The sequence below is a fragment of the Notechis scutatus genome, chromosome 3 (assembly GCF_049901735.1).
Source record: "Notechis scutatus isolate UNSWTSFEM ecotype Mainland chromosome 3, rNotScu1.2, whole genome shotgun sequence".
Lineage (NCBI taxonomy): Eukaryota > Metazoa > Chordata > Lepidosauria > Squamata > Elapidae > Notechis > Notechis scutatus.
Window position 1 is genome coordinate 99,660,539 of NC_142011.1, and position 15,804 is coordinate 99,676,342.

A 15,804-nucleotide genomic window follows, 5' to 3' on the forward strand; every position below is an offset into this window, starting at 1 on the left:
CAGTCAGCTAACCATGCAAACAACATTCAACTAATGTCTACACCATGTATTTAACTTCCCCCTCTCTTCTGGAGACTACCCATCTAAGGAAAATGGAATGTAGGTTTTTTTAGTAGTAGTAGTTATTACCATGGTTAAGTTGTACATTTGGAAAATCACATGGTAGACATTGTTTATATTCCCATTCTGTCTCACTTGCTAATAACATACATTTAAGCGAGTCATCTTGCTCTTTTGCAGGATGCTTATCAAACACATTTCACAGCAGTGGGAAAAAGAAAGTATTTCTAAATGGAAGAAGCAATGTAATGCACTAGAACTGAACTGGAAGGTTGGGAAGATTAAATTACAAATACTCACTTGAGAATGGAGTCAATATCTGTGGAGTCCCTCTCACAGAAGGAATGCCAATATGTGTCACTTAAAGTCTTTGAGAAAAGGTAAGATGTAAATGCATAACAGGTATGGTAGGTTGCATATAATCTAGTTAGACATTTGGAATAGTATCAGTTAGTATGGCATAAGGACTGAACAGTTTATCCTATCCTATCATTTTCATAATCCCCTTTCCACTTAGCAAGTAACAGAGATTAAAAATACAATTTAGTTTCACATAGTTTCATATGAGGCATGAGCCTCCTTTTAAAAAGAGTCATCACTGCCTTAGAGCAGATTTTTATAAGGGAAGTGTCTGCTGTATTGCTGCTTTAAACAGATCATGGACATTCTCATGACCCTCATCTTAAGGTTAGGGATGTGTAGATTGATGTAGATCTGAACTGTTTTAAATATTCACACATTCGCTCCTGGGGAAAAGAGGGAAAATTCATTTCTTTTTGAAGTTCTGCATGAAGACTAAGATCTTAGTGATTATTCATTCATTTTGAAAATGGCAAAAATACTCTAGGGCTTTACATTAATGACAAGTCTTCAGATCAGTGGTGGGATTCAAAACTTTCTACTACTGGTTCTGTGGGCGTGACTTATTTAGTGGGCATGGCTTAGGGTCACATGACTGGGTGGGCGTGCTTGGTGGCCATGTGACTGGGGTGGTCATATGACAGTGTGGGCGTGGCTTGGTGGTCATGTGACTGGGTGGGTGTGGCCAACTCAATGTCACTCACATCAAGGGATGCCTCGCCTGGCCCCTCCCCTCCCAGCCATTCCTTGTCACACCCAGCCTCAACATATCTATAGTTCTGTAAAAATGTTGTTCACCTTTTGTTGACTTTGTCATCTATGTACTATAGATGTACTTTTATGGACCACTGAAAGGAGGAAATGGCTCACATGCTTTGCCCAAGAGGGTGATAGGAAACAGGCTTTTAGGGAGCTGCCAGGAAGAGGGGGGGCAATGTATTTTCCAAAGCACCAGAAGGCAAACAATGTATTTTCCAAAACAGGATGGAAACTGAACAGAGACAGAAGCAACCTAAAAGTAAGGGAAAACTTCCTGACAGTGAGAACAATTAACCAGTGGAATTGCTTGCCACCAAATGTTCTGGGTGCTTCAACACTGGAAATTTTTAACAAAAGACTGGACAGCCATTTTTCTGAAATGGTATAGAGTTCCCACCAAGGTCCCTTCTAAATGCTATTCTGTTATTCTAACATCTTTCCCAGGACCTCTTCTGATAATTTGGCACTCTCAGTTTTCCTGCCTGAACAGGGGTTGGACTAGAATACCTCCAAGGTCCCTTTCAACTCTGTATTTATGCTCTGGACTATAGTCATGTAAACCTGGGCAAAAGAAAGGCAATAAAATCACTCTAGGTGTAGGTACAGTGTAAAATATTAATATATGATAAATAATGGAACAATTAAGTGCTTGGGGCGGAATTTCCGGTGGCAGGACAGGGACGTGCAGAGGTGGAGAAGACTGCTGTGGTTTTCTATTACCTTCTCTAGCGTCTGGAGCGATCCCCAGGGGATACACAAACCCCGGAGAGGTTCGTGTCAGTATAGGAGAATCTCGAGTTACAGGGTGGGGGTAGGCAACCCCCTGGTAACGAAGAGAAGAGCTCCTGAGCCCAGCGTGGAAGAGCTAGCTGCCAGTTTATGGCGGCTCCAAAGTCCGGTCTGCCACTGAGGTGACTAAGCAAGATAGTGACAGCCTGCAAGATCGGAGCAGGAAAAGGTGTTGAAAGAGCTTAATACAATATTGAAGATCGAAGATTGAAGAATGACAGTGGGGTGAGAGATTTATCTTCCTGGTTGTGAGTAGCACTTTGTGGAAGCAGGAGAGAAAAGCGGCCAGAAAAGCAGCTTGAAAAGCGGAAGTGTGACAATCACGAGCAGAAAGGCTCGTTAGAACAAAAGTGTGGATTACAGCTTTTGAAAGGGAAACTCCTGGGGAGAGAGGAAGAACATCAGAAACCAGGAGATTGGAGACTTGAATTTGTGAGTGATTTGGCAATTGGGATTAACTTTTTGACAATATTTGAGAGGAAGGAGGTGACAGAGGAGGAAAAATTGCGGCACTGAAAGTGACTTATTAATTCTCTGAATTGAGTTCAATAGGATTATTGGCTTTATTTAATACAGCTGGGAGGACAGATTGTTAAGTGACCAAGAAGAGATGACTATTGGATTTTGGAGGGAATAATAGGTGAAGGAGATTTGCACATTGAACTCAAAACCGGGAAGGGGAAAGAAGGAAGAGGAAGAAGGAAGAAGAGACCAACAGAAGGCTGGGAAGGATTGACTTCTTATTGCGATTAATCAGCACATTATACCATTCGCTCCCGGAGTGCTGGGAAGAAACTCAAAACTTAAACCTTTAGCTTGAAGACTGACTATAAAGTTTATTTTATATTTTTTCTCTTATCACATTTCTTTATTTGTAGGAATTTCTATTTGGTAATACTTTAATATTACCATTTGGGCACTATTTTTACAATTTGAACCTCTAGCCCCTTGCTTATTGACTGCCTCAAATCAAGGGTCAAACACTGAATGGTGATCTGGGACAATATATCCAATATAGTGCAACAACAAAAACAAATATTAAGAGAGATGACCTCCACGACAACTATGGCTTTGAAATCGGGAAAGAAGACCACCCCGACCCTAACAACTACTTTAACTTCTGCTTCACCAACAATCCAAAAAACCATTGAAGAATCTCTAATAGGGGAAAAACAGTCCAATGTCTCTAACGTTAATATACAAGCTACCCTACTATCCTTGCAAGAAGCAATATCCAAGATGCAAGAAATAATGATTAAGAATCACATAGAAACCAGAGCGGATATTAGCGAATTAAAAGATGAGATGGGAAAGCTTAAAGTGGAAATAAAGCAGATTTACTTAAGGTGGAGGATAAGATAGGGTCCTTGCAACAGGCTATGGAGAAAAACGAAGTTAAGATAAGAGAAATAGAGAGTAGGACAGAACGGATGGAGACAAACTTTGAAAGGATAGAGGAGGAATTTAGAAATGTAACTAGAGAAACCGAAGACTCCCTCGTCCACCTCGAAATGGATAAAGCAGCGGCATATTTAAGGTTTCAAAATGTGGTAGAAGCGAAAAATGAAGAACTAGAACAATTAATGGCAGAACTATTGGCTGAATGGTTAGGGAAAGAAAAAGATGATCTAATCAAAGAATTTGACGAGGTGTATAGGGTCAGCACAAGTTATGCTAGACGCCATAACTGCCCAAGAGAAATTCATATTCGTTTCACAAGGAGGTGTGTGAGAGACCTAATTCTTAAAAGGTCCAGAGAAGAAACAATAACATATAGAGGTAAAGAGATTACGATCCTAAAACAAATCCCAAGGAAAGTGAGGGTCATAAGACAGGATTATAAATTCTTGGCCAATTATTTAAATAAAAAAGAAATTCCTTTTAAATGGTTAATCCCAGAAGGGATGTTAATAACTTGGAAAGAGAGAAAAATCAAAATAGATTCTATAGAACAGGCCCAAGACTTTCATGATCAGCTAATAGGCACGGATAACCAATACACCAAGGAGGAAACTAAAAGGAAACCACAGGATGATCGTAATCGCCATAGAAACCAAAAAGAAGGACTTCCTCAAAATTTAGGGAACGACAAACCACAACCAGGGAGAGAAGAACCAATCTCACAACAACAGCAAGAAGAAAACCGAATCATCACTAGACAAAAAAACTAAACAGACCTAGATAAATGGAGATAGGAAAGAAACTCCTCTCCATTAATATAAATGGTTTAAATTCAACATCTAAAAGGAAAAGGATATTAACTAAATTAATTAGACAAAACGCAGACATAATATGCCTACAAGAAACACACATTAGGAAAAAGGATGAAAGATATTTAATTTGCCCGAAACTTGGAAAACTTTTTACAGCACCAGCAGACAAACATAAAAAGAAAGGAATTGCAATATTTGTGAAAGATGATGTAAAAGCAGAACTAATCTGGTCGGATCCGGAAGGAAGAACTCTGGTTATACAAATTTGGATTAATCATATCACATTTTTATTGGTAGCAATCTACGCGCCAAATGAAGAACAAGGGAAATTTTTTAAAGATCTTCATCAGAGAATAATAGGTTTCGAAAAAAGGAATATCTGCATGATAGGCGACTTCAACTCCATTGCTGATCATCAAAAAGACCATAGTAATGTGAATAAGAACAAGAAGGGAAAAGAGAATTTTCTATGCCCTGTAAGGACATGATGAAAGAATTAAACTTAATAGACTTATGGAGAAAACTAAACCCAGAAGAGAAACAGTTCACATATTATTCAAATCCACACAAAATCTGGACCAGAATAGATATGGCCTGGATGGATGGGGAATTGGCCAATGAAATAAAAGAAATTAAAATCCTACCAAATGAATGGGCCGACCACAACCCAATACAACTAATTTGGAGAGATAGGAGAAAAACAAAGAAAAGATGGACACTAAATACTCAGTTAATAAACGAAGAAGAGTACATTAAGAAGCTGAAAGAGGAATTAAATTATTTTTAAAAGAAAATAATAATGAAGCAACCACGAAACAAAATATTTGGGATACAATGAAGGCAATTATAAGAGGAACAACAATCTCCTATAATGCCATGAGAAATAAAAGAATACATGCCCAACAAAATAAATTCCAACAACAAATTAAAGAATTAGAAATACAACTTCAAAAATCCCCTAAAAACCAGAGAACACAAAATCAGTTAATAACAATTAAACATAAATTGAACTTACTTGAACAAGATAAAATAGAAATTAACTTGAAAAGGTCCAAACAAAATTATTTTGAGCATGCAAATAAACCAGGAAGATGGCTATCCCATAAACTTAAAAAAGTGAAAGAAAAGAGATTGATACACCAACTAATGGATGAGAAAGATGTCTTACAACATGAGATAGAGAAGAAAAAGATATCATTTACAACTATTTTCAAAGATTATATAAAAAGGAGGAAGTTAATGAAGATAAAATAAGAACTTATTTAGAGGAGACGAATGACAAGGTAATTGGAGAGGAATGGATAGAGTTATTGAATAAAGATATTACATGGTCTGAATTGAAGTCAGCAATGGAGAATCAAAGTAATAACAATCTCCAGGACCAGATGGGATTCCGGCAGAACTATATAAAGCAATATTGGAACTAGTAGGACCACTGATGCTGGAAGTGTTTAATGAGGTACTTCTGGCAGCCAAGATGCCGGACTCGTGGAGGGGGGCGCTGATTTCGCTAATCCCGAAGGAGGATGCAGATCATAGATACATCAACAACTATAGACCGATTTCACTTTTAAATGCCGATTATAAATTGTTTACTTCTATCATAGCTAATAGAGTAAAACAAGCTTTAAATCCACATATACACGAAGATCAAAATGGATTTCTTCCGTCCCGACAAATAAAGAACAATTTAAGAACCGTTATCGATGTCCTAGAATATTATGAAGCCCACCCGGAGAAACAATCCGCACTCATGTTTTTAGATGCTGAGAAAGCATTTGATAACTTAAATTGGCACTTTTTAATTCAAAAAATTTACAATATGAGTCTTGGCACCAAATTTGAAAACATTATAACAACTATTTACAACACACAACAGGCTAATATACTAATCAATGGCGAACAAACAGATCCAATAAATATAGAAAAAGGTGTCAGACAGGGCTGCCCTCTCTCACCTCTTCTTTTCATTTTTGCCCTAGAATCACTCTTAACACGGGTTAGACAAAACTCTGAAATTAGAGGAGTGAGGGTCAAATCAGAAGAATATAAACTACAAGCGTTTGCTGACGATATGGTTTTCTTTTTGGAGGAACCCATGGAAAAAGGTTATAATCTAATAAAAGAATTAGAACAATTTGGCACAGTGGCAGGATTAAAAATTAATAGAAAAAGACGAAATTAATGACCAAAAATTTAACAGAAAACCAGAAGGAAGAATTAGAAACAATGATGGGGATACAGGTAACAAAAAGGGTCAAATATTTAGGAATATGGTTAACACCACAAGGTAAATCACTCAAAGAGAACAATTATGATAAACTACTTCAACAAACAAAGAAAGATTTAGAATCCTGGAATAAGTTGCAGCTTTCCTTATTGGGCAGGATTGCCTCGATTAAAATGAATATATTACCAAAATTTCTTTATTTATTCCAGACAATCCCAATTAAGTTGTCAAAAATTTTTTGAAGAATTAAATAAGATCACACTTAAATTTATTTGGCAGGGGAAAAACCCAGGATCAATGTAAAGGCCTTACAAGATGCGAAAAGTAGAGGGGTCTAGCCCTTCCAAATTGGGAATTATATTATTCGGCAGCTATCTTATTATGGATAAAAGACTGGGTGAACTTACTTAACAAAAGAATTTTAGCATTAGAAGGGCATGACCTCCAGAGAGGGTGGCATGCCTTCTTATGGGAAGTGGGGAAACCCAAGCAGTCTTACTTTCATAGACACCTCATTAGGGACTCATTATTAATTAATTGGAAAAAAATATGCAAAAAACACTATCTAAAAATTCCGATCTGGCTATCAACAATGGAGGCAATGGTACATCCCAATAATTTGGACATAACAAAAATGATTAAATATAAAGATTTATTAGATCCGCAAGGGAAATTAAAAACTCGACAAGAACTACAGGAACAGGGATTTAAAATTGATCAGTGGTTATATATACAAATCCATAGCAGATACAAACAAGATATAAAAGACTTTGGAATTTATAACAAACTGCAGTATTTAGATAAAATTTTACTAGGATCAAACAAAAAGAACATATCCAAATTCTATAAATACTTACTGGAAGTAGAATTAGAACAAGAGATAGTCAAAGGGAACATGATAGCCTGGAGCAGGAATGTCGGAAGAAGTATTACATTATCAGAATGGGAAAAGATTTGGAACAGAAATATTAAGATTACAAAATCGGCAGCATATAAAGAAAATACATACAAAATGTTTTATAGATGGCACTTGCCCCTTCGAGGTTGGCGAAAATGAACCCAAACACGAGTCCAAAATGCTGGAAATGTAAAAGCATAGAAGGAACCTACTTTCATATGTGGTGGTCTTGCAAAGAAACCCAGAAATATTGGCAAAAAAATCAGAAAATGGTTGGAGGAGATAACCAAAGAACAAATCGAATACAAACCAGAGTTCTTCCTACTAGGGATCTCTGATAAACATTTACCCAAAAAGATGAAATATGTAACAATTCATATCCTAACTGCAGCCAGATTAGCGTTTGCCCAGTGTTGGAAATCACCCTATGCACCTACAGAACAAATGGTCATCCAGAAAATATGTGATTGTGCAGAAATGGATAAATTAACTATAGCACTTAAAAACAAAGAGGCTTCAACATTTTACGATAATTGGAACTCTTGGTATAATTGGTTAGTCCAGAGATAAACTGCTTAATGGACAATGGGTAATTTAAGCATAGATATCGATAAGATGTGTGTATTCAAATTAAGGTAGGAGAATTGGATCTTGCAGACTGTCAAAAGGATATTGTCTGTTTTTAAACGCATCTTTTTTTTTTTTTTTTCTCTTTCTCTTCCTTTGTTTCTTTCTTTCTTTTACATCTCCTCTTCTCTTTTCTTTCCAGTTTGTAAGACCGAGTGTTCTTTTTTGTTTTTTTTCCTTTTGTGTATGTAATGTCGATATGTTTTTAATTGTAAATTTAATAAAATTTATTTAAAAAAAAAAAATAAGTGCTTGGGGCACTGAGTTTTCTCTCTCCCCCTCTTCCTTCTTCTTTTTTTCTTTCTCTCTTTCTCCCCCTTCCTCTTTCTTTCTTGCTCTTTCTCTTTCTCTCTTTCTTTCTCTCTCTTTCTCATTCTTTCTTTTTCTTTCTTTCTTTCTTTCTTTCTTTCTTTCTTTCTTTCTTTCTTTCTTTCTTTCTTTCTTTCTTTCTTTCTTTCTTTCTTTCTTTCTTTCTTTCTTTCTTTCTTCCTTCCTTCCTTCCTTCCTTCCTTCCTTCCTTCCTTCCTTCCTATTTTTCTTTCCTTTTTCCTCTTTATTTCTTTCTCTCCTTCCTCTTTCTTTCTTGCTCTTTCTTCCTTTCTTGCTCTTTCCTTCTTGCCCTTCCTTCTTCCCTTCCTTCCTTCCTTCCTTCATTTCCTTCCTTGACTCACACACACACACCTTTTCTGGGAAGAACTTATTGGGCAAACTCCAGAGCAGCGAGTGGTGGGATGATGAAGAAAGCAGCAGCCCTGGAACATCCATCTGCCCTCCCTTTTGAAGCACACGGGCTGAGGGGGCGGCGGCAGGTGGAGGCAGCCCAAAAGGCAGGGAGAAAGCAAACGGAAAGGTTTTCCATTTGCATTGCAGGTTTTCTCTGCTGCACTGGGGATGGGGCTGAGAGGGGTGGGTGGGGGTGCCCTGAAAGGGAGGCCAGGAATCCCGAGGCTGCTTCCCATAGCCATGCTGTGGCCATCGCTGTCCCTCCGTCCCTCTGGACTGGCCTGAAAAAGACATCCCACCTTGACCTCCTGGCCTTTAAAAATTATTATTTTAAAAAACATATGAGCTAAGTCCATACCTCTTCAATCTTGATAGATCTGCTGGAAGTGAAAACTCAGAAATCATCTCCAACCAAATGAGAGATACATTTTACAATCTTTTTAAATGTCAAATAATATCACCTTTACCTCTTATGCAAAATAAACCTGATTATTATAAGCCAAACTATTAAACTTCTGTCCTTTGAGACATAGTATGGAAGACATAAAAGTGTCTTTCATACTGTACTACACCTAATACCCAACACCCTCAATGATGTGAAGCCAAATAATTTCAGAAGATTATAAAATGGTACAAGTTGTTTCTTTATTAAGAAAAGCTTCTCCATTATGGACTTATGACCGTTGGTTTTTAAATAAATACCAAACTTTTGTAATCTTGCTCCTCATTTTCTACTGCAAGTTTCATATTTTCAATCAAAAGAGAAAATCTTTCCTCCAATTTTCCTCAGTAATATACTGATTACATGTATACCAGAGGTGGTATTCAGCAGGTTCTGACCCGTTCTGGAGAACCAGTAGTGGAAATTTTGAGTAGTTCAGAGAACTGGCAAATACCACCTCTGACTGGAGATTTTACAGTATCCTTCCCCTGCCACGCCCACCAAGCCACGCCCACAGAACTGGTAGTAAAAAAAAATTGAATCCCACCACTGATGTATACGCACCCCCAAACACAAACTTTTATTCATCTGAATAAACTGTTTTAGCTTTACATGTCTACAATAAAAAACAGACATTTAACAGAGAGAAACAGAAAGATAACTATATTTCATTAAAGATATACTGCTATATTAAACAAATACAGTGCAGCAATTTCACTCACTCTCTCTCTCTCTCTCTCTCTCTCTCTCTCTCTCACACACACACACACACACACACAAATGCACACACACATCTCCACAACATCCATACCCACAGAGACACACCATTCCACAAGGTTTCCTTCCAGTAACCAGCTTGATTTCTGGGAGATGTGTATTTATGATATATAACTATATCTATACCGATATGTATACACATACATAAATATGTTACGTGTGTATGTGTATATATATTCATATGCACATACATACGCTCACAGAGATAGAGTCAAGGAATGTTATTAGTTGAATATTAGTTTCATATTAGTTAAATATGAAAAAGGAGGACTGAGGACTGAGCCAGATGAATTTATCTCTAATTCCTGTACATTGCTATCACCTCTAAAGATCAGAACACAAAACTGAGAATAAAATATGAATTTTTGCATCTCTTTATAAACAAAGCTTTCCTGGAGATCATATTCATGATTCTCTCTGTTGCTACAGTTACAGGAAAATCAAAAGGCTTGAGACATTTAAAATAATAATAATAATAATAATAATAATAATAATAATAATAATAATAATAATAATAATAATAATAATAATAATAATAATACCCTGTTTCTCCAACAATACGGCCCCTGAATTGATTTTTACCTCAGAATATTTATTGTAGTTTACAAGATTTTCTCCCCCCCAGATAACAATACCCTGTTTCTCCAACAATATGGCCTCCCCCAATAGGAAGTCCCAGCATGTTTTATAGACATGAAATGAAATTAAGCCCCTCCCCCCAAATTAAGGCCTATATTAAAACATGCGAAATGGGGGGGAATGGCGGGGGGGGCTTGCCGTTAGGAAGCACTTTTATTGCACACCCGGATATGGTGCTGCCTGCGTTGACCCCGATACAAAGTGCCCCACCAACGCCGAGGTCAACATCCAAGCCGTCGCCACCCGCCCGCCAAAGATGCAAGTGGGGGGAATTAAGTCACCCCCAAAAAGACGGCCTAGCCATTTTTTCGGGGCTCAAAAAAATAAAATAAGACCCGGCCTTATTATATGAGAAACACGGTAATAATAATAATAATGCCATTTTTCAATGTGGATTTTTTTTGTTCTTAAATATTGTAATGAACATTGCAAAAATTCAGTGAGCTCCTTTTGAGAAGTCTCTCTCTCTCTTTCTCTCTATCTCTCTCTGTGTGAGTAGATCGAATTCAGGAAATTGTTTAAATGGTCGTTTTGAAAGGATTAGATAAAAATATTTCAGTAACACTGTTCAAAAGCATTTGATTCCATAGAACTACTGAAAATAGAAACACTTCCTTATACATTCTAATGATCCAGCAGTGGAAAGCATCAAATATTAGTCTTTTATTCCTCTGAGTTACAAAGTGGTTTTCCACACCTTTAGCCAAACTCATTCTATTGATTTTCTTATGCACAAATAATAGATAGGTTTTAAAAAATAGTTTCAACCATAGATTACAAAAAAACCTTTAGTGCACATAACTTCATATTTATATCATTCTCACAAGCAGTTACTTTTCTGCCAAAGTCTTCCTTTTTCTAAATGTTCTGCCATTAATGATGAATTTTTTCCTTCAAGAAATAAATAAGCAAAATTGAGTGTCACTATATATTATGGAAAATGTTCATCAGAAAGAAAGCTATTCAGCATAGCTCCCTTTTCTGCACTATTTTCCTCCCTCTTGGATGGCAGAAAGTGCATAAGAAAAAAGAGCTTAATGGTAAACAAACATTATTTATTTCTCTTATAGCATTAAAAGAAAGCTGATAAACACCATTTTATGTGTTAGACTGTGCTGTATTTCATTTATAATTATTTCACTTTGTATGTATGAGTGTCTTTCATATAGATTTTTGCATTGAGACAGCCAAATGTGGATAACATTACTATACAATGTATATATTTAAGCCTATGGTAATAGTTTTAAGAAATCAAAATATATTGCTTTTCTTCTTTCAGAATCCTTATTCTTATAACTCCTTATAATTGAGCCACGGTGGCCCAGTGGTTAGAGTGCAGTACTGTAGGTTACTTCTGCTGACTGCCAGCTGACTGCAATTTGGCAGTTCAAATCTCACTGGCTCAAGGTTGACTCAGCCTTCCATTTTTCCGAGGTGGGTAAAATGAGGACCCAGATTGTTGGGGCAATATGCTGACTTTGTAAACCACTTAGAGAGGGCTATAAAGCAATGTAAAAAAGCAGTATATAAGTCTAAGTGCTATTGCTACAATGTGAAACCGCATTACAAATAAACTGAGAACTAGTTTAGTCTAGTAGTTAAGGCACCAGGCTAGAAAACTGGTGACCATGGTTTCAAGCTCTTCCTTAGCTATGGACAACTGGATATCATTGGGCCACTTACACTTTGCCAGCCCAATTCACCTCATAAAGTTGTTGTGGGACAAATACGAGGAGGAAGGTGTGTTGGATATGTTTGCAACCTTGAGTTATTTGTAAAAAATAATAAAGGTGGGATAAATAAATAAATTAATCAAATAAACAATAAATAAGCAAATAAATAAAAAGTATGTTATCATTTCTTCCATAACATTATATATAATAATTGCCACCATTTCTACTTTAAATCACATTTGAAATGAATGTAGAGGTTCTTGGTCAGTCTGTAACTTTGAAGAACCTTAAGAAAAGTCCAAGGAGTTTTAATTAGACATATGAAATATCTCAGAACAATTTTCTGCATTGTTTGACTCACATTAAAAGAAAATCCGAGCAACAGTTGGAGCTGTCAGGCATAAGTAATCAGCAGCCAGAATATAATTCAAAAACACAAGTTTATTTTATGCTACCTATACACAAGAATCTGATCTATTTGAGGTCAAGGCAAATTCACAACATTGGGGGTGGACTTAGTTTTTTACAGGTGCATAGTGATTCTAAACTGATGATCATTTGAACTTTACCCTCAGGCTATATAGGAATCTCTCATTGACTCAAATTTTCCTGAAAAATAAACGCACATTGAGTCAGTACACTGGCTCCTGATAAAAATATGTTTATGAGAAAATGCTCTTTTCCTATGAGGGACCATAATAGTGATACACATAATTCATTTCCCTTGATTCAAGGGAGATTTTACTCTTCTCTATAATTTGATAGCTGTTAGTTAGATTCAAGGTGTACATGGATGCTGGAAAACTATAAAGGCAGGAAGAAAATGAAAATTTAGTCAAGAACTCTTCAACTGCTACGTCATCCTATAGCCAACGTAGCCTAAAAAACCTGTATATGACATATGTATATGTTTGTATATGCATGTATGCAAAGGCCTTCCAATTGAATTGTTCATTCAAAATAATAGTAAATGCAATCTTCTTGGACTCGAATAGGGGAATACAATCTCAGCCCCCAAAGCTTTATTGAACCACCTTCCCAAATCCTAAAGCTTTGGTGTGGCCCCAGGATCCTTCCAATAGTTGCCTCCAAATTATTATTATTATTTTTTACATGATGGATCGGGGTAACGATGAAGCACATGGGGAGTACTCATATTAACTTTGTCTAATGGAATAACATTAGTCAATCTGAACATTTTAAATTAAAAGACACTTTACTCCTATCCTGACCCTGTCTACTTCTTTACACTAGCCAGTTTTACTTTTTGGAGTATCTCCTAGCAAGCCACTCAAACGCAAATGAACCTCTTAGCCTAAAAAACAAAAAAAAATAAAAAAGTATCCTGATCTCACCAGTAAAGAGATGACGTACAGATGTATTAAGCAAGCAAAATATTCTATAAAGTTTGGGGAACAGGAAGCTAAATAACATTAAGCAAATAACGAGTTCTTTGGGGGGGATATACACTTGATAAAACTCAACAGTCAAATAAAATATAACTTTTTAAAAATTCAAAATGCATTGAATTTATAACATAATATAATATTAAATGCAAGTTATGAAAACATATCCTTCCTGGTGATTAAATGAACACATTCACTCACACACACAATGAACTTTTCATCTTCAGAGGGTTTTTTTTTTGACATCACCGGTCCATTTCATTTCAACCGAGAATGCCATAAGCTGCTAAGATATTAAAGAATTAATTTTAACTTGGATGCATTTTAGATGCTTTTCATCGTGTGCAGCAAAGCGAAAGCTCTGTCATACTGCACATTTAAATATACCTATTTTACTTTAGTCAGCATGAAATATGCCAGTAAATATATTCTGCTCACTTCCAAAACCCGTCTAAATGATGAAACGTGAAAAGAATTATTTCTGTGTACAAAACAGCTGATCAACAATCATGTCAAAAGTTCATGGCCAAAGGAGAGGAAAACATTGCACAGGGCACACTTCCAAACAAAATGATAAATCATTATGAATGTTCTGTCATTTTAAATGAAAAAGTATTAGTTTGCTTTACATTAGATTTGTGATGGTTACAATAATCCAATTCCTATTACTGCACCATTGTAGCTCGTCTGCATTGCCTCTTAAAATGTATTGCCACAAAATAAAGGTAAACTGGAATATTACATGCATCAGCACATCAAGTTGGGGAGAGAATGCATTGCACCCTGTCATCAGCTACTTTACATATTTACATTATGGAACAATAGAAACTGATTTATTTGTTGGGAAACAAATATCAATCTTCTGGGTAATCTTGCAGACATAAATTAGGACCCAAGGGGAGTGTCCAATGATGGGAGTGTTCTCATAACACATACAATGGGGGGGGGGGTTCCTCACAACATAACTACATAATAAATTACATAACCAAGGAGCCATTGTTCTAATGGCTGGAATCTAGGAGGACAATGAGACTTGAGCTTTATTCTCCTCTTATAGCAATAGCACTTAGACTTAAATGCCAGAGTATATTCATGAACTGGAATAGAGCATGGTAACAAGGTCAGCCAATGAATAGGAATAGCAACTAAATCAGCCAATGAAGACTTTTGGAAACTGAAACTTGAATTAGCCTAGGCTGGAAACTGAAACTAAAAGTAGTCTAGGTGTGGTTTCTTTGTTAAGCTCTGCAACTCTGCAGCTATGTTAAACTCTGCAACTCTGAAGCTATGTTGAAGCTCTGAGTCTGTCTATTGAAGATGAAACTAACTTCATGCTTGCTGAAGACTGGAGCTCTACTCTGAACTTGCAACATGCTTCTGTTTGAGTTTGCTCCATGTTGGAGAAATCTACAACTGGTTTGTAAAATCTGCTTATGTTTATAAAGATGTTAAATGAAGCATCAGCCATCTGTGTTTATTTTTCTGGTGCTGAATTATCACTGCAAAACTCTCATTATATACCACTTCATGGTGCTTTACATCCCCTTCTAAATAGTTGACAGCGTCAGTATATTGCCTCCCCAACAATCTGGATCCTCATTTTACCCATCTCAAAAGAATGGAAGGCTGAGTCAAACTTGAGTGGTTGAGAATTGAACTGTTAAACTGCTGGCAATGGCAGTCAGCAGAAGTAGTCTGCAGACTGCCTTCTAACCCCTGTGCCATCACGGCTTATCCTGATAGCTGGTAAGAAAGAAGAGATCAAATCTTTCATATACAGATCTACAGTAGAGTCAGTATCTGGAACTGGAACAAAAAGACTCTACATGAACTGTAGTGTAAATCTGTCATTATTACATTAGATAGTATAATTATGGTATTTGTATATTGAATTTCAGGGAAGCTTGGCATCCTCCACCTGCTTAGCAAGAGCTTTTCAAATTTCCAAGAAATACTAGTCTATCAATAATTTACCTGCACTTAACAAAGTTTTGTAAAGTGAGTGTGGAGAACCTGCAGTTGATGAAAGGATGGCTCTCAACTGCCAGTGTGCAACTGGCACATTCCACTGCTTACATCTCTGACCTTAGCCAGCACCTGCAAACGGAATGAAATATTCCCTGGAGAAGTAATGCATTTGGAACTAGATGCAGATCTGTTCTCTCTGTCAGTAGAAATTGTGTGCTATTAGAGATGGAGATTCAACAT